Here is a 27616-nt window from a genome sequence, read left to right as displayed (position 1 = left end):
AAACTAGTTATTCCTATCTGTTTACAATTTAAAACATACATATGAACAACTTCAAAACATTATTTTAGAACAAAGAAATTAAACGAGCACTACTATTAATGTGATATGATTGATTTGAACTTTGTGCTTTCCTATTTATATAAATATCTTTGTTTTATAATGTCGTGCTAGTTAATAAATATAGATTAACAAAATTAAGAAAATACCAATGAAAGCATTAAACGCATCAAACATAGAAAAAAAATAAGATGATAAAAACCAAAAGCTATTAAAAATCAATACACCAAGTGAACTGTTTAGAAAGGGTTCAAAAAGGGTCAAGGGTGGATGTGAGGAACACCACCGAAACATCACTTCGAGCCAAATAGGGTGGAACTCCGTACGATTTCTGCCGGCATTAGAAACTTTCAACAACCCCCTATTTCCCTAACTTAACTTTTCCTGTATTTTCAGAATTTTATGTATAACAAACGATTAAAAAAAGATATTTTACGGTTTTAAGTACTTGTACAACAATACTTAAAAAGTAACTCAAATATACACTACGCAATATAAGACTAATTTTTCGGATTTTGTTTATTAATTTTTAAGCAGTCACTCGTTCAACCATCAAATAATACTAAATCGTTAAGTATCCTGTAATTATTTGTTCAGGTTGTATCTTCTGATACAACAAATATTTTTTTGTAATGTTCAAACGGTAATTTTCTATCATTATCATTAATACTATTAATATTCTTATTGATTAAACTGCGTATTAACCGAAAATTCATTATTTAACATTTACTAATTGAGATTTGAAAAAATATCTAATGGATGGTCTTATCCTGGTTATTAAAAAAGCCTTATTATGATGTGTTTTTTTTTTTTTTTTTTTTTCTTTAGCTGAATTCTGTCGATTATACATATCAGGTTGTTTGCGAGTTAGTTTATAAGTTTGCAAAATTAAATTAAAATACGACCGTTAAAAATGTTATAAATTGTACGAACAGGCAATGCACTATGAGCAACTGAATTTAATGGAAGGTACAGCCTTGTGGCAGTGAAATTTTCATGTTTGTAGATTAAAGAAGTTAAAATTAAAAAGAGAACTTGGTTATAGAAACTGATTTTACATTTTGAAGTATAATATTCTTTGTTTACAATAAGAGACAGGACTATTCTGTAAAAAAAATTTACTTTGCAAAACTTTTTTTTTTGGCGCAGCAGGAGGTTTCGTTATCAGCAACCGGACACAAAATGACCAAAGTAAGTGATTCAAAATTAACAATTAAAATTTATTATAAAAATTAAAACGATGTAAAACGCCTATGCGGAATAATAGGTTCGAAATAAAACCAAAATAAAAACAATAATAAAAATCTGACGTAAAACAATAAAATTGTCGAATGTCAAAATGCAAAACATGATAGTTTTAATCAAATATTTAAATCCCGATGCAAGAGCTGTAAGAAATCGTAAAACATTACACAACATCGATACACTATTGCCTACGATATTTCGTATTTTAGGCCCTAGTTTAAACTTCCGATGCGATGCTGCAAAATAGAAACAGTCCACAAGGATGTGGGGTACCGTTAGTTGGCAGTCACAGCGAACATAAGCAGGGTCATTAAACTGATCAGATATCCATGAGTCCTACTCATGGACGCATTGATAGCTCAATGCGTCCTACTCGCAAACGGCAAATAATAACCTCCTCACGACGGTTATTCCTACATGAAGAGCCCGACAGTGACACAGTGTTCTTAACGAAGTTTATTGTTGATGGTAGCATTTCATTCACTTTGCCACACGTCATGAACCACCCTCTTCAGAAAACAGATCAGATCGTTGAAAACAACGTGATTAGTGAAGACACTGCAAATGAACCTATTTAGCCGCACGATCAGCACGTTCATTGCCTGAAATTCCAATACGACTAGGGATCCAGTAAGAGCTCACGGTTGTGTTACGCCGAGTCATTTCAGAGATAACAGATTGTATATCACAGACAGTAGGATGTCTGGAGTACATGTCACTAATCGCCGGAAAGGCACTCAAGGAATCTGAAATTACATCAAGTTCATGACGGAATGTTAAGCTAATCCCCTATATTTAGGGGATATGTTGTAAAATGCTTCGTTGACGATTTACGGCTAGAGAAAGATTTCGGTCGGATTTTCCGCTATCCCGGCGAAAATCTTAGGACATTAATTAAGTAGCAAAATTAACGTTTTTTACGGTTTTTGACCTAAAAGATTTAATAAAATATGTCCCAGGACCGTATCTCCAGTACGTTTTGAGAAACCTGTGGTGAAGACCAATAAATTGGGGTAAAAAACACTGTTTTTTATGTTTGACGAACAATAACATTGTTAAATGGTTAATAAACACGTAAAACTTTTAAACTAAACCGGAAGAAAATTTAATTCTGATCAAAATGGTGTAAGATAAGTTAGAAAAACCAAATTCATTTTTGATGATGTGTTTTGCATTTCTGTAATTAATAAAGAATTATTTTCTACGTAATTTTTTTTAATTTATTTTTATTTTACAATTGTGTAATTTCCAGTTTTTTTAATTTTTAACAGTAACATTTTTTTTATAAATTTTGCACAACACAAAAGAAAATATAGTTTTTTGGCATTAAGTATGTACGTACTCTTCTGACAAATGTAGTAATGTACTGTTTCTAAATAAAACTAGAATTTTTCCTATCATTCTTTATTTTAACTACTTATTTTATCTTATCTTAAACCACTTTGTTTAAAATTAAATACTCTATAAATTTTTTTTAAAGACTTTATGTGTTTATAAACCATTTAACAAAATTACTGTACGTCAAACATAAAAAACAACAGAATTTTACACCAATTTATTGGTTTTAATCCCAAATTTCTCACAAAATAATGCAAGTACGGTTGTGGGACCTATTTTATTCAATTTTTCAGGTCAAAAATCATAAACATCACAAATTTTACTCTTTAATTAACGTCCAAAGATTTCAGTGCGATCTTTTCACCAGGGTAGCTGAAATCTGAGCGAAATCTTTCACTAGCTGTAACTCGCAAACAAGCATTTTAGGACATATGTTTATATATACTTTTTCATTATTTTCACGAGTAGAATAAGTTATGACAACCCGGGAGAACTTCAATTATTTTTCATCATAAAGTAGACTAGACAAGATTTTTGGTGAGTTGTTGTGCATATGCCCGCGAATGTTCTGATTAGTTTAATATCTTGACCCCAGCGCTAGGTGGCGCTGGGGTCGAGATATTTGGAAACATTGTATTTATGGTCCGATTTGGCTCATATTCAGAATATGTATATATACTCGTATAATTACTATCCATTACAGGAGGTGTCATGTTTAATTATTGTAATATGATAATTTATAGGGATGAGAGAAATTTATTCATTTAAAGATCCATCAAAATATATTGATTAAATTATCAGCCGTACGATTAAAAGGCAATGATTTATAAAAAATAGGTAAAAAAAAAATACCGGAAATAATTATAACCAACTTGATTGAGATACTGTACGAAAGTTAATTAAGTTACAGTTACAGGCGTAATCAAGCATGTACACTAACGTATTTATAATATTTGATAGATATTATTGTGCAGTTACGGAAAAAAATGATATGAAAAATGTATTAGATTTATATCAGTGAGCTTGTTAGAAATGAGTATGAAAAAGATCAATTGTTTTACAATTTTTTCCCCTACAGTGGGTATCGACTACTGTGGGCATTTAGCACTTGTCATAAGATCATCACAGTCAAAAGGCCAATCTTGTCAATCCGATCCCCTGGAAAACAACAAATTTTTTTCCTTTTTTTCCCTCCACTCAACTCGCCCTCCCAAGGCCGGATCCGCTTTTCCAGCGTAACTCGGCCATGAGGAGTGCCACTTCCTCTAACCACCCGAGTGGCCATACTGGGCCCGGCTGCGACGTTCCCAGTAGTACCACCTGGGTAGCCGGAACTAGGTCTTCTGCATGCCTCGCAACTAGTCAAGGTCCCCCCCGGAAGGGGACCCCCACCGGTTCTGTGGTCTCTTCAGTATGAAGGCGTCTTCCCATATGTCATTATTCAGGCGCTCACACATTTCGCCCCATTTCTTCCGTTTGGTTTCAAGTATTTCATATTTATATTTCTTTCTGCTCTTTCGCAACGCCCGTCTTGCCAGTGCCACCTCTTCAACCATACCCCTCCTGTTGGTATGCTGCAATTCCGTTCTGGGTAAGCCAGGAGTGAGCTACTCGTTCCGTCCACCAGTACACCCGTCTATTGTAACGACTTTTAATGCGAACCAAACATTCTATTAAACGTTTTTTTCCTTTTTTTTGTAATTGATACAGTATAATTTTGATGAACATCACTTTCATGGGGCCTAAAATATTTTACTAACAATTTTGAATTTTTTCTCCGTTATACTAAAATTTTTAGGTAAAATCGTTATTTGATCAGGAAATCAAATCCGACCCTTTTTAAGTAAACTTTTTTCATCTATTTCAATACTGTACGCTAAATATTAAACAATTATATCATTATTTAAAAACGCAATGACGAATTTGAAATAATAATCTATCAAGGGTAAAACCGGGAAAGTTATATAGCCTTAAGGAGTTTGTTAAAATAATTTATTTTATGATATTTTTGACGTTACCACTAACATCCATCACTTAAAGATTTTTACTAATTTTTTCATTAATAACTGATTTTTTAACAAAGAAATAATCTTGTGTAACTGTAGTCACATTTACAGTGGTATATTAATTATCAATTTCTGGGCCTAAATAATAAAATAAAATGCATAAATCAATACATTAAATTAATGATTTTTATTAATAAATTTAGTAATTATAAGTAATTATGTTTTAAACACAAGTAACATTCCTTTCTTCTTTTAAAATAGAAGCATCGATTTTTACAGCCAAACAACTAGGATCAAATGTCCTTAATTACCGTGACAACAATTTCAACCAGTGGTTTAAGTAATTAAAACTAAAACGGTTCTAGTAGCGTAAGTATTTTTTATCAAACTGATTATAATATAACGGGTATTTTTTAACTTCAACAGATATTAATAAAATTAAGTTTGTGGAGTTAAGGCTAGAATAAACTGGTTCATTAAAGAATCGTAAATTTACGAAAGTGTAAATTTTAGAGGTCTCTTCTAAGGATACTCTACAGTAATAATAATAATAATTATATCGGTAATAAATTATCATCGTGAAAATTATATACAAAATTTTATAAAACATGTTCTGAAATAAATAGCTGGGAAATCATTCAAATACGCTGACTACATTGAACAGCAGAAAATAAGTATAATTAATAATAGTCTTCTTGAATAATATTTTCAGAAATTCTATGAAGAATGAAAAAAAAAACATGAACAATAAAGAATTGAACTTTTAGAATGCTATATAATATTAAAAATATTTTTCTTAAAGATCGTTATTAACTCGTTAAATTAAATTAAGAAAATTTACTTTTGTAAATAGATATAAATCGTGATATTTTTTAATAAATAATTAATTATTTTACGAACTTGCACGCAAGTATTGAGAGAATATAAAGTTATAAATATAAAAATACAAAGTATTTTTTTGTTTAAATTTCAATTTTTTTTTACATTTAAAACGTTTAAAAATATATCGCAAATTACCTTCCTTAAATAATTTAAAATAAAGCTTGCTACGGCTGCAATATAACCCTCTAAACCGAACTGATTTGTTATTTATACACAAACACTAAACAAATTTTAAAAGCAATGTTCAGCTGTTGCCCTTTAACTAACACGTGTATTGGTCCAAATCCTCTCTATGACTACATCCTGACTGAAAATATACACAAGTTGTTTATTATTCTGCTCTTTCTGAATATTAAAGGCTTCATATATTTTTAATTGCCTCGATCGCTTTCATGTACAGATAGATCTCATTTGCAAATGTTCATTGACACTGCATATATCAGATAATCTTGTGAAATTAGATATATTATTTTTAATTTCCCAGCTATGTAGTTATGCTATAGCTATAGTTGTACAGTAGCTAGACAAAGGAAATATGTTTATCTGGTTAAATTTTGCACGACGAGGTTTTACCAAATCTTGTCAGACGACAACATTCATTTCTCTCTAATCAAATAACACAATTTTGCCGTTGAAAAATATCGGAAGTACGTATTAAGTATATGAAAATATGCTGTTCTGGTTTTTTTCTTGACTCCAGATTAGATAAACCAATTTGGGAACAGTTTTTTACGACAATTAATATTATACGAAACAACGATGACATTTAATTTTAGTCACAATCGGTCAAAAGATCGGTGATATAAATATTATTGATCGTTTATCTCAAAATTTTACTCAAAAATAGGTAGGTAAATTTTGTCATATAATTTAATCCCACTTTTCGGTAGAAAATATACTTTTTGATAGTATTTGGGTTTATTCAAAATCTATTTGGGAAAAAAAGACTGTTTATCGTTTTAGGCGCAAAGAAACAGCTTTTACAGATTAGATGATTCTATTTTATTATTATAACAATTTGGTTATGTGTTCGGGCAATTTCGTTTAAGTATAGGGGGATGAAAAGCGCAATTTCTATGAAATTTTGTACGATGGTTTCTGATTATAGGTGATTAATATCATTTAATTTTAGTTACTACTGCCATACAGGGAGGGATACGCTAACATGGGTTCCGTATCTCGAATTTTCATTCCAACAGTAGAATTAATTTTTTTTATATAATTCTTTCTCGCATATTTTGTATAATTTGTGTAACCTTTATAACTATTATTATTTATTTTTTTTTATACTTTAGATAATTCTTTTGCAAAATTATATACGAGTATATAATGTTCCACTTAATTTTCCTCCTGTTGTTCTTCGTAGCAAAGTGGTAGCGTTTATCCCTTTCATATTTTGTATAATTCTCTTAATTTAAATTATTAAGAAAATTTACTTTTGTAAATAGATATACATCGTGATATTGTTTAATAATTAATTATTTAACGGACTCGCATGCAAATATTGAGAGATAAAAAATATTTTTTATTTAAATCTCAATTTTTTTTAAATTTTAAACGGTTAAAAATATATCGCAAATTAATTATTAATTAAGTGGGAGTCTCAGACAGGCATAGCATTTTTTCAAACGCTACAAAAAAGTTCATTTCATTATCATTTAAAGGCAGCTCTTATAGATCGCTAGTCGAAATAAAACGGAATATAGAAACGTTAATTGCTGTTGGGTTTTCTAACCTTCATGTCAATTATAGATATTTAATACATCTGTTCATTGTTCAGAAGGAATAGATTGTTACTTGTTTTTATTATCTAAAAAAAAAAAATTGATTTCCTAAGTAGTATTGGGTAGTGGACGAAGCCCTCGATAACAAGAGTTCCCGACATTTATAACCAATTCTCTCGGCTTTTTTTTAGCTACAGTAAATAATTTAATATCGTAATCACGGCAATATTTTTTATAAATGTTCCTTAAATCTGTCAAAGTATCTTCTTACAGTTTCACTGATGGTAATGAGTCTCCTGCATTAAGTTGATCGGATTAACTCCTGAAAGATTCTCAACAGGTATTGTGTGACAATACCTTCACTCTCAACGCGTGCAGTTTTATATTTTAAATAAATTAGTGTTTATCTTCATCAACACTGTACTTTAATATAATGGATTACTAAGACCCGATGATAGAAATTATTGCCCGGTACATTTAGTTAGATATGTTTTTTTTGAAATTGCAATATGAGTTTAAAATAAGGTATTTAAAAATGTTACAAATCCATGTAGAGCAATTGTTAGCCGTTTAAAATGAAATATATTTAATTACGAATAATGTTATTAAACGGTATTATAAATATAAATAATGTACACAATTATACTTATACATTAACCGACGATTCTAATTAATCTGTGTCTGAAGTATTCAGAAAAAATCTTATCACGGTAATATAATCAACATTAGATTTGTTCATATTAAATTCAATAAAACCCGTTTTTTTACTGTAGCTTTATAGAAGGACTTATTTATCTTTTAATTATTTAATTAAAATATCTTTTAATAGTATTAGTATAATAACATAAACACTGCATCACTAACAATAAATACTAACAATCTTTAGACTTTGTATTATTTTGTTTTGTGTTAGCCTACACTCAAATAGATTTTCATGAAATTAAAACAAAGGAAGCCTTCAGTAAGTAGGGGAAATTAGTATGTAGTAAGAGTCTGGGCTTAAAGTTAACGAAGAAGTTAGCTAAATGCTATGTATGAAATGTCTTTTCGGAAAGATAGAAAAACTAATATGGACGGATAAAGGGAGGAACGAGGAAACAATTAACAGGATTAAAGAGAAAGAGCACGTATGCAGGATGTACACAAAAGAGGAAATACGATCAGAGGTAGCGGATTCTTTACAACTGCATCGGAAGGGTCAGTAGAACGAGAAAGGAAACGATGAAGAAGAAGGATGAAGTTAATAGATTAGATGAAGATTGGAAACTACAAGCGGACGAAGGAGAAGATTTGGGGTACAGAAATTGATGGAGTAAGCGACGACGTAAGGGATCTGCCTTAACAAGAAAAAAAGATGATGATAATGATTATGAATTTTTACATTCAAACAAAATATTATTACGTAAACTTATTTTTCTCAAATATTATATTAAATTTAATATCTAGCACAAGCTTCCAGATTACATAATAAATTAAATTATTAAAAAATTCAACTTCGTTATAATATGTTTTATGTTAAAATGATATAATAATAGCTTTACCTTATATTATTGTTGCGACTTCCTTTCTTTTCGATGAAGCTGGGTTTTCATTCTTCTCACCATTTTTCCTTAAACAAGAAAGAGCATAAATATACATCGCTAAGATAAGAAGAGAAAATTATATTTATTTCAAAAACATAATGATTTTCCTACAATTTAAAAAAAAACATCTGTTAGTAATTAGTTAAACTAAGCTTAAAATTTTAATAATTTATTAATTTGTTTTTTTAATTTACTTTTTATAATATTTAACCTTTTTTACACAACTGCCCAAAAAGGAGTTTAGGTATTTAGGCTTTTTTTCTTGTGCTTATTATGATATCTTATTTTGCTTTCTAATGTTCTATTGGTGTTGAGTGTCTGTCATTCATAGTCGCTAACTATATGTGAAATAAATTTTTTTATTATACTAGTGTGCAATGTTTGAGGACTATCGCCGAGGATTCTTTATCATGTGATTTAGAATGTGATCCAATTTACTAAAGGAAAGGGATGTAATGCAAAATATATATATATATATATTCTAAATTCTTCTAAATCTATTGCCAGTTCTTTCCTATAGAATGTTAATATTATTTCAGATAAAATCGGGGTATTCAAGGGTGTTAAAAACACTATTTAAAATTTGTCGTTTTATAGTGCGTAAGTACTGTTGGTACTTAGTATTTTTTTCATTTTTCTTATTATTAATATTAAACTTATATGACCTTTTTTCTCATTGTCCAATAAGATTGATTGTTAAAAAACAATCCAAATGGCCGTATAATTTTAGATTTGGAGTATAACTTTTGTAAACGGTTTTTAAGCTTACATACATTAATATTGTAAAACATTTCTCTGTTTATAAATACGAGTACTAATATGATAGTATGAAATTTTTTTTTCATTTTATTATTACAATATTTTATGCTAAAGATATGCCGACACAAATAATATACTAAAAAGATCGGCACCATAATTAAGATCTAATTTCTTCAATCACTTTTAAAATTTTAAAAATAATAATTTTTAACTTCTAATTAGACTTCTACAGGAAATTTATTTAAAAATCACAATAATAAATAAATTAAAAAACCTTGATCCTTTTGTTATATCGTTCATGTGAGTTTTGCTCACGTGAGTTTTGCTCACTTAGTTATAACAGGATTTTGTACTTAAATTTATTAATACTAATACGCCCCTGTTTAGATTTATTATTACTTTAATCAACAATTAAATGCTTGATAGCCGATAAAGTACTAGAAAATGAAATACTTCAAAGTTTTATATTTTTCAGTTATTTGAATTTTCTGATGATTAAAATTATATTAATAAATTTAAAAAAATGAAATAATTATTAATTTACGAAAAGTTTTATCATTCTTACTGGATCTTACATAATTTTAAGGAAACATCCCTATTCTATATATGCTTCTTTACTTATGTTAGAAGAAGGAAAGACACAAAATGAAGAATAATAAAGAAACAAAATGGAAGAATAATGCTGAATGGCTAAAGCCGTAGCCTTACGTGATGGTTTCCAACTACCGCTCTTTCACTGTTTGAGAGACAATCGTTTTCATAAAGTGTCTCTTTTGTTGTCGGACAATTGGCCTGTTATCATCCCGCGTCCTTTCTCTCATTCAGAAAGCTAAAGTAGACGCATAATTAAACTTTCTTTTATCCCATTGTAATCCCTTTTTTTAATTTTGTACCCGGTACATAAGATATATACACTTCATTTACTTTTTAAAAAAAGTAGTAATCAGGTTTCGTCTAGAAAATTCTTATTGGCGTAAAATAAATTAGTGGATTACTTTGTCGCTTTTTTAAGCCTATTTTAACGTAATATACATAAACAGCATGAAAATAGGTTACTACTTGCAAGTAATGGGGTATTTAGTTAAAAAAAAAAAAATGGATGAATAAAATAGTTAAGCCATATCTATTTAGAACTAAAATACTTTTAATATTATTGTATGTTATGTATAAATTATTTTACAACAAAAAAGTACAAAGCAATACGACTGAACGAACTTACGTAGTAAAGAAATTGTAATTTAATATTTACGTAAAATGTAAATATAAATTGAAGTCTTTCTGAAATTATGTTAACTCAAAGTAAAACAAATCCCATACGAATACATTATAAAAACTCATACTCTATTTATTTATTATAATTACATTGAAAAAATTATTTTTGTTTGTAACTTATGTTTGTAAATAAAAAACCTTTCTTCAACTACTGCTAATATTTTATTATTGATTTAAAGGTAACGTTATTTTTTCCATTCATTATTTTATTGCAGGTTCTGTTCACCGAAAAATCAATAACTTTAATATTTTCGTTTGTTATCATCAGTTACTCGATTTGTTTTATGAGTTTCTATTTGAATATTAGCTTATCATTTAACCTTGGAGTATTTTTAAATCGTAGGCTATCTTCGTCATATGTAATAACCTTTCTTTTTTCTTAAATTTACTTTTTATAACTAACTCATTTGTTACCAAATTATTCACCCTGACGGCACTGTTACATAAGAGAACTTATTAAGAACGGATTATAAATAAGAGAAAAAAATTTAAAATTATAAATAAGAGAACTGTTGTTGTTGTAGTTCTTATTTCTTAATTGTTGTCTAGATAAAAACACTTCTTTCTTGTATAATTTATTCTAAATTTATATAATAGGTGAGAAACTCCGTCTTTTTTCGAAAATATTTCATTCCGTCGTTAAGCTTTCTTTACAGCAAAAAGTAGTGAAAACGTCCAAGAATATATTTACTGATCCCTGATATGGAAATAGATCCCTACGTAAGAATCTAATAAAAAGAAGAGATATATTAATCGGGCATCTGCTGAGACACGACGGGGGTCCTGAAGACTATTGTTGAGAGTGCGATTAAGGGAAGGAACCGTCGAGGAAGAAGAAGACTGGAATATATCAGGCAGATTGTGAATGACATAAACTGCCAAAGCTATCAACAACTCAAAAGGAAGACGCAGGACATAAGACTTTGGAAGCTCGCTGCAAACCAATCTATGGATTGATAAAAACAGAAATGTTCACTGGTTGTTTTAGAAACAACATCGATACCAAAAACTGATATTTTATAAGTACTCATATTTTCAGCACAATCCTTCAAATGTCTGGCAAAATGCAAGAGAAAACCATTCAACGTCTCTTCCATGCGATGAGCAACCATTAAATTCACAATCCCTAGAGCTTTTAGAATTTTACTCAAAGTTTGAATATTATATTATTGAACTATGATTTTGTTTCACTAAAAAGTGCAATATAGATGTATCAATTTACTTTTTTTCAGATACTAAGGAATATCCAAGAGCGGGCTCAGGCTTTCTTAAGAAAAACCGCCGACCACATCCATAATATATGGGGTATTATACTAGAATCAAACTTAAACGTTCAGCTAGATCCCAATGCATCGTAGTTAACCAGATGAATTCCTATGCGAGAAGTTTTAGTTTGTGGCCGAGCTGAATCAATTACATTTTAACGCTAATGGAGCCTCCACACTGTACACCGCGATCATCATTCTGTTGTTGAATACTAATCAACTCGTTCTGACTTGGCGATCCACGGTTTAACAACCTACCGGTACAATTGTTATACCAAGGAGTTATACCAGGAGGTTAAGCTCCTGCTAAGGTTTAAGCGGCTGCTGTTAAGCTCCAGATCAATAATTCTGCACTAGGTACCTGGTGATTTTCAGAGTATATGTACTGAATAAAGCGAACTAACTGGAGAATATTGCTTCAGAAAACTCGTTTTTAATCCTTCCTTATTACGTTAATACTTTGTAATGTTTCTGCTTAAATAATGAAAATGTTTTCAGGTTCCCTTACACCTTTTCCCTAGGTTACCTGACCTTAATATTTATCTTATCTTCATTTCAGTTACACGTTTATTTTCGTTTGTTTTATTTTTGTTTTCATACTTCTCCTCTATCCACTGTCGTTGCAATCTGTAAAATAATTAGCAATTTTTGCGTTCGTTTAAATGTTTCATTCAAATTTCAATACTATTATTTTTTTCTATAAAACCGTACTATTTTATATTTTCATTACAAATCCCTTTTGTGTGTTTTCTACAAACAATTAAAAAGAAATGAAAAAGATAGACATCCTTATTTCAAGTTTTTTTTTGCAGGTTTCATTTCTTGAATTTGTATTCATACCACAGCTACATGATTAGTATACAAATATGATTCTTCGACTATATTTCAGATGTATATTTTCTATTACATTTATTTTTCTTAAATTATAAATCTTTAATAAATTATTTTCGTTAAAATTTTAAAACAAAGGTTTTATTTATTTTCTCATTTTTATTAAATAACTTCTAACATTTTAACTGAACGTAATTTACAAGTTTTTCAAAGCCTCCCAATTTCTAATCTTACTCTCATACACTAACTTACCAGACTTTCATGCACTTATTTTAAGAATGTGAACCATTTGAAACGCAGCCAGATAATTTAAAACTTTAATAAATATATATATTTTATAAAGATTACGTTAAGTGGATAAATTATTTTAAGTTATTCGGGTGAGAGTATACATTACATTATATTTATGTCCATTTATCTCGTACAGAAAAATAAATACTGAAGATCAGAGTTTGTGAAAAATTAAAATAAATTAATTATAAAAAAAAGCTTTAGGGGAAAAATTAAAAATACTGTATTTTTTTATATCCAGTTATATATATATTAATCAAGATATTTCTGCGAGATAGAACTACGTGAAATTATTTTTTTTCTGGCTGTAACTTCGGTGTTATTAAAAAAAACCCCTTGAACTCGTGTAATGTAAAACTTTTTTCTCATACGAATGACCCACTTTTATTTATTTTCTTCTATTTCTAGGATTATTTGTCATTTCCTAAATGTATTGTAATATTAAGTTATACATTATACAAAAAATTATTATATTTTATGTGTTATTACAATCTTGAGTTTATCTTTTTTTACAGCAAATAAGACAGCTTCAGGAAAATAAGAATGATAAATTAATTTTGTTATAATGATTTAATTTTTTTTTAATGTTAAGTGGTGTATGTATTTCTGTCTGAAAGGATGTTTGTTAATAATTCTACAAGAAAATGACTAATTACATTTCTTTGAAATCAGCGAAAGAAAAAGAATATGAATATAAAATATTTTACAATATTATCATATGTTTACGAAAAAAATTCGTAGGAATTGACCCAATTTTATATTTTTATTTTTCAAAGAATTAATAAGGTAAATGATAGGACCCAAAATTCCAAACCTACAATTCCTAATTTCTTAATCTAAACTCTTAACCAAATCGGTTTAAAAAGACTGCAATCTCAAGGGCCAAACTAAGATCATTGCGCCTACGTTCATTTACGTTTTGACTTTTCCCACTGGTAATGTGGCTCGTGTAGACCCTCATTAGCCCGAACATACGACTGTTAGTAAAAATCCAAGTTTGTTTTTTTTTTTTAATTTTTAAACGATATTATTTTTTTTATAAATTTTACGTTCACTTAATAATATTATGCTGAGATGATGAGATGAAAATATAATTAAATGATTATGAATATTATTATAGTAAAATCTTTCTCATATCCGTGGGTAGTCAAACCATATGTCACAATGAGCAACCTGTGAAAATTGTCACTTTGCGCAATTGCCGCATAATCAAAGCGGCTGGCTTTATATTTATGGATATATAACTTCTATGTTCGCATTTCACTAGACAATCTGTAGTGAATTTTTTTTTTTTGCATTAATTTAGGCCAATTTGTATTCATAAAATAATTATTTACAGATTAAAGAAGATATTCAAATGAATTTATTAGCAAAGTGCAAATCATTAAAGAAATAAATAGTAAATAAATAAAATATGAGATAATCACATAAGCTGTTCGAATAAAAGTGTGAAGTTTCCATAATTAAAAATTTCAATAACAAATGGGTTATCGCTCTTTCCAGTTATTTCATAATCTGTGACATACAATGAAATTTTTTCACAAATTTCAAATAATGTATGACAGGTTCAAATGAAAGAAAATCTTTCATAAAAATGAAATATATATGAACAATAATTTTAAAACGTAGCAATAAAAAATAAAATCAATTTTTGTTTGTATAATATCAATCATATGACGACCACAAACAAATTAAAATTTTACTTTTACTTTTTTGGAACACTATTTAAGAAATGTATGAAAAATTATTATTTTTAAATTAAAATGCAGAAAAATAAAGATAAATCGTTAGTAAATAATAGATGAAAATATATTTTGAACATAAAAATTAATTACTTAAAAATCAAAGTAATTTCACAATAAAAACAAATTTAATTTCAAAATAAAATCACATATGCAAAAATACACATATAAACACATTCTTATACTCACAAATATGCCATACACATAGCTCACAACTTAATCACTGGTTAAAATCAAGATTTTACATCCAAAAAGATAAAATAGGTACTACAGTATAGAAATTAAATTAAAATGTTTCACTTTTTCTGAGTTAGTTTATTAAAATAGGAATTGTATTATAGATTAATATTTTTTTTTAAATTAATTATATTTAGTAGAAATACTTTTTTTATAATTATTATTTTATCACAATGCATGTGCTTTTGCTGGCGAAGAGTCATTCCAATAATAGATCAGCTATCCGTATTATTAACAAGCATCCCGTGCCAGACGTACTAGAGAAAGTGTGAGGAATGAAGTCTTTCACGTTGCTTTCTTACAGAGTTACACGTTCAGTTGCGTATTTCCTTGCCAAAACTACCGAAATACAGGGAATATTCAGTCCTCCAAGTGACACCTTCATTCTGTTTATCACAGGGATTGGCCAAACAATGAAAATCATTACTCTTCGAGAAAGCAAATTGACTGTTGCCTCGTGTACCTAAAAGGCGCTTTCCATGCATCACAATCATAAGAATTACAGGGACAGATGGGTAGATATTGTAAAGCAATAGGTTCATGAACCCTTTTCTGTAGCGGTACGAAGAGTTATATATAAAGTGCTTACAACCAGCAAAGGAGTTATTTATTTATTACAAAATTTTCATACATTTTTTAGTATACGATTCTGTAGGTTCGGCCGCATAATCTATCAGATAGTTTAGTACATTATCGAGTAATTTTTTTTTTAATAATATAAACTTTTCGAATGATTACAAATTAATTTACCAAGAATATTTTCCCTATTTACTCGATCAAGGAACGAAATGTTTATGGTCACTAAATGACTGGCACTAATGTTTATTAAAATATAAATTATAGATTTCGCTTACTAACAATTGTAATTAATTATTTATGCTCTAGCGCTCTCGGAAAAGTTGTTTTCCACCTTCAGGAACACGTGATGAACTTGTTTATAAGTATTCATATATTAAAATTGATATAGATTAAATAAAATCAAATCTGTATAAATATAACAATTGATCGTCAAGTTATAAAATAATTGTTCGCTATAATCGACAACTTATGACTTATTTTATTACTGATCAAGTGTTATATTTATACCAATTTTATTTTATATTAATCTATATTAATTAGGTAGATTTCATAAAAAAGCTACCTCTTGTAATGTTACCATGATTCGACTTCCGGAAAATTTCGACATATCCCCCAGCCGAAAACGCCAAGGGGCGTTTCACACCCCCCATATCCTAAAACCACCGTCAATTCAAAAGTTTATATATATATATATATATTTCACTTTCCTGTGGACACGATAGCTGCCGCAATTTTCCGCCAATCACTTTCAAATTTATACATAAAATATAACCACCAAAAATCTTGATCGAGCGTTGATGAGCAAAAATGGACCATGGGGGTAAATTGGGGGGGCTTTTGAAAAAAAAACAAAATATCGAATTCTTTTAAAGTTCCTACTATTTTGTGGATAAGGGCCAAAAATTTATCTAAGTAAAGTTTTTTGATATCACCAACCACTGGCCCAGGGGGTGGAAAATATGGGGTTTCAAAGACAAAAAAATCATACCCCCCTTAATAGCTACAGTATCGAATCGGTTTAAAGTGGTCGATAGTCCTCTAAACATTACCTAAAACCTTTGTCTGAAATAATTTTTGATAAGACCAACCCTTACGGCAAAGGATGACCAAAATATTGCTGGAATTGTAAGAAAATGGGCTTGTCGGATGCTGAACATGTGTAACTTTTTTCACACGCTACTATTGTCGTATTGAGTAAATATGAAGTTTTTCTTAACTTTAAGGTTGAAATCTTTTTTATTCCTTCTTAGCACCGGTGAAATCTATTTCCGCCTTCCGGCGTGCCGAAAGGGATTTTTTTTAATACGTAAAGTGAATACTTATATATACAAGTTCGTAATGTGTTCCTGAAGATGGAAAACAAGTTTTCCCAAAGTGCTACAACATAAATAATTAATTAAATTTGTTGGTAAGCGGAATCTATAATTTATATTTTTATATTATATATACCAACGGGCTATGCTAAATAAAATTAACTAATGTTTATATTTTTTTGAAAATTTACAGATTAACTGTAAACGGAATAACGATTTATCTATAAGGAATACGTCCATTTATCTGAGTGTGAGGTCAAACAATAAATTATAGTTGTAGAGATATTAATGGTAAATAAAAACAAATAAATTTCATTTTTTTTTTTAAATTGAATTCATTAATCATATTCCTTCAAGGGTTGATAAATCTAGATTACAAAATAAAATCTAATGAACCTTGAACAATTTTCTAAAGTGGTGAGAATTACAAAAAGTACTATAACACGGAACGGTAGTTTAAAAGGGGATTATTAGTATGAATTTTTCACTTAGATAAAAATTCTGAATCAAATTTTTTATGTAATTTGTTCAGTTAAATAAAACATCTTTATAGTACTAAAAATATATTACTCTTTTCACTTTTCAATGAAAATTGCTCATGTCTTTGGAGTCTATGAAGACAAGACTTGCTCTCCAAAGGTTCCAATTTTGTACGTTGTTAATGTTGACAGATATCAACGATAATAACTGTCGCAAACATGAGTTTCATTAAGATCAATAACAGAAGTACCTTGTGATTATGTTATTTCTATTATAAATTGGAGTAGACTACTCGATTAACACGGTTTTTTCTTTTTTTTTCTAGATGAGTGTGAGAAATGCCATCATTTATGCACCCCTCATGAATGAGGGATTGTCGGCCTCGCATGGTTTAAACTAGATGTTATTAAGAGCCTATGTGTACCCGCACCCTACCGACTAAAACTTCTATCTCACCGTTTCTCTACCTCCGGGACCGGTCCTGCAATTAAACATTGCAGGAGGGGCCTTTAGAATCCAGGGGTCCAGAGTCCCTGTGCTTCATTACCAATGCCCAAGTGCTGACGCACGACGGTTCCAAAGGGGGCTGTCCTTCGCCCCTTCACCCTCAAGCCACTTTCTTCGCCTAAGTCTTAGGTCGTTTATATGCAACTCCGATTCTTTGCTGGGTGATCTTCAGTCCTGTTACTGATCTGGATCCTATCTGGCTCTATCTCATTCTCTAGCTTCTCTCACTTTAGTTTTCAGGATACTTGTTGCTAGGTGTACTACCTTGTCTCATTCTGCTCTTCCTATCAATATGTATGGAACTGTTTCATTCGGAGAAAGCCAGCTTAACCCGACATCTCGTCTAACCACATCCCACCGCTGGCATTGGTAGATGGTGTGCTCAGGGGTATCTTCAAGATCACAGTACCTGCATAAAGGAGACACTCTCCTGCCAAATCGAAGAAGGTAGGCTTCTAACTCGCCGTGTCCAGAAAGAAGCTGCGTGATATAGAAACCTATTTCACCCAGTCATCTCTGCACCCGTATATCTATTCTCGGAATTAATTTACGTGTCCATAGCAGTAGATGAGGTGTTCCAGGCCTACTGCCACTCGGACAGAAGTAAGTCCTAGTCATACGAAGATAAACCCGCCGGAGTATCAATGCACGCAGCCGCACTGGTGGAATCCCGGAGATGACCTCAATAGCATTTTGTGAAATCGTGCGGTATGCGGCCACAATGTTCAACGCAGCACGTCTTTGAAGCGAGGATATTTTATCTACATTCTTTTTCTTTAGCTACCGTCAGTATTATACGTCGTCTAGAAGCACGAGGACCTCTGTGGTTATGCATAAGCTTAAAGAGATTATCAACAACTGTATCAGCACGGCCAAGGTCAGCTGAAGGTGGACGTTGTAGTTTTACCTCTCCAACCACACGCCGTGGTACTTAACGCATCCCGACGTGGGAATACTGGTCCCAGCAACATTAATTTACATTTCTCGCAGTCTTCTTCCCCCGACCAACGCTACTACGGAGGTTTTATCAGGCACTAACTTTAGACTTCTCGCCGCAAGCCAACAACTTATTCGCCGAACCGCATTATTGGCTACCTCAACTTCTGCTACAGTCTGTTCGGCCACGAGGAGGGCAAAATCATCTGCATATGCAACAAGTTCAACGTCCCCATCAAACTCAAGTCTCAAAAGCCCACCAAAAGCTAGGTCCCACAGGAGTGGGCCGAGAACCGAGTCCTGCGGAACCCCACCAAACACGTCAAAAACCAACTTACCATCTTCTATGGGGATTTAAGCCTTCTGCTGTTAATTATGCCAAGAAGATACCCACTTACATTCCTCTCTCTCAGCACATCAATAATCGTCAGCCACTGGAGACCACTAAAGGCGTTCCTGACGTCTGGGAGGACCGACCACTAACGGGATCATCTGTCGACGTCCAGTGCCAGTACTTCGATCTCTAGCCCATTCAGTTACGCGTTTCAACGCGTCAATTGTGGACTTCCCTCTAACAAAGCCATATTGATCAGGGGAAAGCCCACCCTTTACTTCCACCTCGCACCAGAGCCTGTCAGCGATAAGTCTCTCCAACAGCTTGCCCAGGGTACTGAAAAAGTCTATGGGACGATATGAGATACCTGCCCCAAGCATGTCACCCTTGTTTGGCACCAGGACCAACCACGCTTCCTTCCAACAGGAAGCAAAGCGACAGCTCTCCAAAGCTGTATTATAGGCGTACAGCACGACCCAAGGATGTCTTGTCACCATTAATTTAACGAGAGATCCAGGGACCTCATCCAACCCCGGAGTCTTATCTGTACTAATTCTCTTGGCCGCCAGTCTTAGCTTCTCAATGGAGAATCTTTGTTCGTGCTCCGAGGTTATCTCATTCCACGGAGATTCAGTTAGTGGGAACAGCTCCTCGATCGCCGTAAGTGTAGTCTCTCGTGTTAGGAGGGGAGATGGTTGCGCCAAACGTGTTCATGACAATTTTAAGTGCACCCCCCCACCACAAGATTAACGTCCAGATCTGCTACCAGCTCCGCCCACGCTTTTGCCTTGGTCTTCTTAATGACTTTCTTGCTTTTCGGTAAGCGACAAGTAACTCGTCTACAGCATTAACAGATATCTTTTACAGATTATCATTTAACAGATATTGGATGCTCAGAATTCCAGTTTTAGTCGTAATCTTAAATAATAAGTGTATTAACTGGATGAATGGAAAATAAATAAAAATATATATACATATATACAGTTAGCCCTGATTTCAAACTCATTTATTTTCCTGGATTGGTAAGATTTATAGTAGTAAAATACTTAAATATACGTAAAATTTTTCCAAACATTTTTTAGAAGTCAGAAAATATATTATTTTAATTTTATATAATTGCATTAAATTTAACTTCATAAAATAAAAAATTAAGTAAATTAAATAACTAATATAAAAAGTGTACGAATCGAAGAGAAAATTACATTTTAAAGTCTAACGGTGAAAACGCATTAATTTGAAACAACAAGAGAGACGCCAAAGAGACGTAGTCCCAGTACATCAACGGCTGGCAGGAACAACAGTTAGCCGGGGCCAGCCGTGATTTGAACGTAGATAACGACTTCCTCTAAAGGCTTGACATCCTAGTAGTACTGAGGTAGGCAAAAGTCGAGGGAGCAAAACAACCCGACTCTGAATACACCCTCAGGTGCTTGTTGTGACTGCGTCATGTTCTGCTTGTACGTACGTAACGCGGCCATTATTCAGGCGTGTTCGCGTGAGATGTTGTGCGTGTGAGAGTCACGATACTTCTCTCTACTCCGGGATTACCCGACCCGACCGACAGGCTTTCCCACCCACAGTCAACACAAACTTCCTTCCCCACTATTCGCTACCTAGCTAACCTGCCAGCCAGAAAGAAAGATATCAAATTGCTTTAATGCACCGTCACAACCCCTTGTCCGTTTCTCTTAGGTACAGTATCCCCCTCATTCGTTCCTTCATTTACCTAGTATAATCATAAACCAGGTCTCGGAGCTACCTGTAACCCTAATTTTACCTTTGTTCACCTTAGTTACCGACATTCTTTTAGTACCCTTCAAATTTATAAGAAAATTACAGCATGCACAAACAAAGTTTAGTAATCTAACTCGGCATGCGATGCATCACTGTATTAAAATAGGCTTTATTAAATATTGTAATATTTGTAAATTACTGAAACTAATAAATATGAAATTAAATGTGTACGCTGTCAAATAAGACTTAATAATAGTAATAAAAATATTATCATATAATTTCCAACATTATTAATAATAAAATGTAAAATATGTAAATGTACAGTGAAATAATTATATTAAAATATCTTCATCATAATAAAAAATATATATTTAAACACATTCGCGTACAAAGTTAATGATAAAAAATTAAACATGCGTCTGCGTGGGTGCGTATATATATATATATACACCTAATAATATTATGTTAGATATGTTAATAATATTTTAATAAAATATGCATCTTAACTGAAAATTAATAAAAAATAATAATAGAAATTTAAAGTATTTTAGGTAAAAATAATTTATTTTTAAACTAAAACGTACTTTCACATTTAGATAAACACTTTCAAACTTTTGTAAGTTAACAGATTATGTTTTTTATATTATTATTTTCTATAAGCTTTATTATTTTGTCAGCACCCTAATAATAATAAACCAAGATTTTAGCATTTTTTAATGTATTAATTTATAAATTTGTTAGGTATGACTTTTGAAAAGTTTACTTAAAATTTTTCAGCTATCTTTCACGTATGACACAAAAAGCAAGGGAAAAGGAAAGGCGATTGAATAACCAGAGCTTTTCTGTTAATCAGATTAATAAATTGTAAAAATCATAGTAATTTAAGGTAATATTTAAAACAATAATGTCATAGGAATTAATTTATATTACTATTTTTTATTCTTATTCGATAAAATATGTTTTTTTTCTTCAAGCAGAATAAACATGGCACATTGTAAACATTAAAAATTACGTAAATTTGTAAATAAACTAATAATTTGTTAATTTTAATTAATTTATTTTAATTACAAATTAAGATTACTGAAACAAATCCATAACAGTTGAGAGACTGTTATGGATTTGTTTCTGTTAAAGCGACTCTTTCTTTCAGAGACTTTTGTAATAATTAGTTACTACGTTTATACGTGTAATTAATGTAAGAAGCGACTTCTAGACTGACAAACAGATCGTTGGAAAACTGTAAGAGCCTGTTCCTAAATTAAACATATAAACATTAGTCTCCAACATCACTGATTAACTAAAAAGTACGGAAATTGTCATATTCAACCGAATAAGTAGAATAGTACAGTTGGCAACAACATTGCATAAATCAATTTAAGTTAACGGCAGGCCCGTTTAAGTTAACGTTAACATGCCACGACTTTCGCAAACCGATTCAAAACAACCATTTCAATTGTTTATTGTATATGATTCTTCGATTAAGTACAGGTACATTGTAATCGCAAAGTACACAGGAGTAAAATGAAAGTGCATAGGAATTGTACAAAGAATTGTAAATACAAAGAATTGAAAAGAAATATTGCGAATAACTTTAAAAAACTGGGCTACTGCTCTGTAAGTTGGAAATAATAACATTTGTAGTTTAAGGAGTAGCCGACAATTACCAGTACTATGTTAAAACACAAGATATCATAGCAGTTTTAGAAAGATGACGGTTAAACTTCTTTTTTTTCCCCTACTCCCTCGGGCCGGTTATCCAATTAAGTATACGCAGCCCGAGGAAGTGTCCTTTTACTCAAAGGAGACCTCCCAACCCACCGGCTGTATGTCCGGCACAGTAGGTCAGCCGCCCCGGTCGGATATTTTGTTTTTGTTTTCTTTACATTGCCTGCCTCAAATTCCCAGGGCAGGAACCGAGTCCGGCTATGCCGTCCCCAGCCCCAACCCCGGGAACCGGGTCTCGGTCTTTTGGTGTTGCCTGCCTCTAACCCCGCAGAAGGTAGGCCAGGCCCGACTATGTCGTTCCCAGCCACCAACCACGAAGCCGGGTCTCGGTCTTTACATTCCCAGTCCGATCTCGTAACGCCTACTCGCGGTCGTAGCTTTCATAAAGAGACAATACTCATGAATATCCTAGTTCTACAATTACTTCAGTCTTTATTAGTACCCCATACGTCTTTCAGTATCATTTTTCTCTTTTAAAACTAAAAAAGAGAATTTTTCAAAATTATTCCAATTTTGTCTAGAACTCAATATGAAGCTGATTAGTTCCTCGGGTGTGAGATTCTGTATTCCCGTGCGAAACCTAAGTGTTGTCCATTTATCGCATTCAAATATTGTACGCTCAGCTGTGTCATCGCGTTCACAGTACCGACAACGTGGAGAGCTTCTTTTGCCAAAGCGGAATAAGTATTGCTCGAATTTCCATGTCCAAAAACATCTGAGAGACATAGTAGCTGACCTCGCCATGCTTTCGTTTGACCCATTGGCTAATGTCTGAAATCAACCTTTTTGTCCACATAGCCCCCTCATGTTGACTCCATCTACGCTGCCATGCCTGCATAACCACTTCAGAAGCATCACCCCGTTCCATGCCCTGAAAGCGAAGCTAGCGTTCCAAAACCTGGAGTTCTATGGGTTTTGTGGACGCCAGAACGCACGCCGTCTCATAAGATATTGTGCGGTATCCGAACATCACCCCAACTAGAGCCTGTCTATGTAGACTCCTCAATCGTTTAGCATTCCTTTGCGTGAATATGGCTCTATACCAAACAGGTGCAGCATACAATAAAGCCGAGGTGCATGCGAAGGCGAAAACCCTACGTTTAGATGATCGTGGTGCTTCACGTCCAGTCATTAAGATCAATATGGCTTTGAGAGTTTTTTCAGCAGATTTACATCTCTCAGCGACGTGTAAACCAAAATTTAAGGACTTATCTATTATTAAGCCAAGATATTTAGTATGTGCCACCCTTCTTAATCTATGTTCTCCAATCCACAAGTCGAGGTCTCGAATATTTCTTCTGCCCGCAATCATTATGTACTCGCATTTGACCCGAGATAATGCCAGTCCATGTTCAATGAGCCAATCGCATACAGTTTCAAGTGCTCTATTACCAGAGGTCTCAAGTTCTAGCTCAGTCTTGGCGTTGACCATGATAGCTAAGTCATCAGCGACAACCTCAGTCCGGGCTGGCATCTACAATTGCAGTACGTCGTCGAAAGCAATTAGCCACAAAAGTGGCCCCAGGACTGATCCTTGAGGGACACTACCGTGGATTTGATAATTCAGTGTACCCTCCCACGTGTTTACCCTTGTCCATCTGTCTGAGAGATACTCAGCAATCTGTCTCCGAAGACCAGCGCTTACATTTCTTTTGTTGAGTGCTGTAATAATCGTAGCCCATCTGATAGAACCGAAAGCGTTCTTAATGTCTAGAGTTATTAATAACTGTATATTTCTGGTCCGCCATGTTCCGCTTTTTACTTTAATAGCCCATTTAATTATTTTGTTCATGGCATCCAGGGCGGATTTTCCTTTAATAAAACCATACTGATTCTTATGCAGCCCGTCGCTGTCATTCAGTGCTTGTATTAACCTGTTTGCAATAAGTCGTTCCGTCACTTTGCCCATTCCATTAATGAGGCAGAGCGGACGGTATCCAATCTCAGAAGAACCAGCAGTATTGTTTGGTAGAAACACCGTCCTCGAGGATTTCCAGCACTTAGGAAACATCTTAGTTTGGGCACCAAAATTGGCCGCATCTATTATCTCCCAGGGACCCTTTTAAAAATTCCCTTGAGAATCGCGGCAGGAATGCCATCAGGTCCTGGGCTCTTTTTTCTTTAAGTCTTGACACAGCCAAGGCAACTTCTTGCTGCGTGAAACGACCGGCATCGCAATTCACCAATTCCAGAGGGTCCGATTCAGGTACGGAAAAAGCCTGTTTAGCTGTTCCACAGCGGTCTCCGCCGTAAGGAGGGGCAATCGTCTTCCCAGTTTACCAGTAACTATCTGATATGCCCTCCCCCACGGATCCGAGTCGAGCTCCACGCATATCTCTTTCCAGCACCGTTTCTTGCTGGTCTTGATTAGCTGATTTAATGTCCGCCTAGCTTCTGTGAACATACTCGTGGCGTGGTTAAAAGCATCACCTCCAACTCTGCGTAGTCTGTATTTTTTCCTACGCCAATACTGTAAGGTCCGTCTGTGGTCAGCGATGTCAGTAGTCCACCGGTATGCCGGCTGATAACCCCTGTTGTTGTGGGGCATCCTCGCCATCTCCGTAGCTATAAGGTCCTGTAGTACGAACGGCGTAACTTCCCTTCCATCCGACAACTTGCGGGCTACCCTGTCCACCACTATTTCAACCTGCCTATTGGATAGTCTCGGCAAGACAGGTATTTTCTTGTTTGCAGATCGGTCATCGTCGAATAATAATAATAATGTAGCTAGGTGATCACTTCCAGTTTTGGATTCTAGGACGCTCCAATGGAAACAGGAAAGACTCCATCTATTATCCACCAAAGTTAGGTCAAGTACTGATCGATTACCTCTCCCCTCATACGTGTGAGTCCCATAATTCAGGCAAATCAATCCTGTGGCCATCATCATATCCGCAAATATCTGCCCTCTGTTATTAGTAAAGTCACTGCCAGCGATTATTGCTTTGCAATTGAAATCTCCCATTAAAATGACTCTTTTGGGCGCCTGCATGATTATACTCATTAGTTTGCCAATGTATCTCTCGTAGTCCTCGAGATCAATATTGGGACTAACGTAACCGGTTACTAAGACAAACTCAGTCAGTATAATTGACAAAATTCCTTCATCACGGCGATGCAACTGCCAAGCGTGTCTATTACTGCAATTGTTGATTGCCACATCGCCTTTGGTGTCCGCTATCCAGTCATGACGAGCAGCGACACTCCTGTTAGGCTCAGTAGTAATCACCAAGTCAGCCTCAATCTCCGTGGCAATCACCCCCACTAGATCATGGGGGAGATAGCTCCGATTAGCATTACATAATAGTAATCTAGGCATGGGCTTCAGATCCGCATGGTCATCCGGTGCGGTGATTTCTACTGCCACAGTCCAGGCACTTCATGGCTTCTCTACAGTCCCTAATGATGTGTCCCTTCTCGCCGCAGTTGAAACAGAGGGCAGATCTATCCGGTCCTTTGCAGTCTGAGTTCTTATGTCCTGTGGACCAGCATCTATGACACTTATCATTTTAAGTGCGAATGTATGCCCTACAGTGGACCCAGCCTATCTTAAGCCTGTTAGCCACCAGCCTTGTCGCAGTTCTGTGATTTGTAATCACAGTAGCATTACGGGTGTCTCCATATGCGTGCCTTAGTGACGTAACCCTAAAAGTCTCAGTCGCACCAACCACGGCAACAATTGCATCATTAATGTCTCTTTCTGTCGTGTCCGAGTCAAGATCCTTGATATGAACGACAGTAGGCCTGTCGCCTTTGGTCCTCATGTCCACTTGCAACTCAGCAGCTCTATCGCGTAATGTGGTCGTAAATTGGGCAGCACTGTCTGCCCCCTTAATACGGACCTCCAACTCGTCATTCTTGCTTTTTCTAAGAGACAGGACCTCGCCGGCCTCCTCCTTAGTCACAGTATTTTTGACAGTTCTGAGAAGATCGGCAAAAGATTTTCCTTGAGCCTTTACAACCACTGTTTTTCTTCCCTCAACGGGAGGCGTGGAGCGACGTCTTGAAGCTGACCGTGACCGCGTTCGGCTTGTGTCAGCCCTCCTGGGGACCACCAGAGAGACCCTAGTCCTATGTAGATAAATCAACATCTTTTTAATTATATTCCCGTGGGGACCACCAGGCAGAATGTATATGGCGCCAGTTGATCTAGTCAGTACTCTTCTAAGTGCTCTTAACACGCATCCGGAAATTTGCTTGTCACCCTCAGTCAAATCATAAAATATAGTAAACTTATTTCTCTGTCTAGCATCCTCGTCCAGATCTACCATCATAGAAGAGACATCGTGTGCTATCATTCCAGATTTTACTTGTTCAGTCATAGCCCTCCTTGACTTAGTAATATCCACGAACTGACACGTGTCCTTATGTCCATCAATAGGGAAGTTACATCTTCCCATGCCCCCATGTGGACCATCTCTGCGGCAATTTTTCAATCAATTCCTCATCAGTTAGTTCCATATTTAATATATCTGTCTGTTCAGTGGTCGATACGGCCTCAGTCTGCGTGGCCTGGGTCACCACATTCAACGGAGGTGACATCTCTGTTAAGGCCTTTAATCCCATATATATCTTTTTCAACTCCACCTCATGTTCTCCAATATATTTCGAGAGACCGGGACCCATATGCTGCTTTAAAGCCATCATTACTGTACCCAGCTGATAGGTGATACTACCCAAACTATTTGGATTAGACTCCTCTTCCTCTGAGGAACCTTGTCTGAATCGCTTCTTGCCCTTAGTTTCCTTCACTTTCTTCATTACCAGTTTTAGAGG

At 33.6% G+C, this 27616-nt stretch overlaps 1 protein-coding gene across 1 annotated transcript in view; it reads right to left on the bottom strand.

Moving 5' to 3' along the window:
- LOC142321000 (acid sphingomyelinase-like phosphodiesterase 3b) overlaps positions 1 to 8863 on the bottom strand; it is a 1240094-nt gene extending 1231231 nt beyond the window's left edge. Inside the window, exon 1 of the mRNA XM_075358994.1 lies at positions 8794 to 8863. The gene's annotated coding sequence lies outside the window, so the exon portion shown is untranslated. The remainder of the gene's footprint in view (positions 1 to 8793) is intronic.
- Positions 8864 to 27616: the final 18753 nt, after the last annotated feature.

The sequence above is a fragment of the Lycorma delicatula genome, chromosome 3 (assembly GCF_047948215.1).
Source record: "Lycorma delicatula isolate Av1 chromosome 3, ASM4794821v1, whole genome shotgun sequence".
In the NCBI taxonomy this organism is placed as follows: domain Eukaryota; kingdom Metazoa; phylum Arthropoda; class Insecta; order Hemiptera; family Fulgoridae; genus Lycorma; species Lycorma delicatula.
Note: the sequence above shows the minus strand (reverse complement) of the source record. Positions and strands in the feature narration are given on the sequence as shown.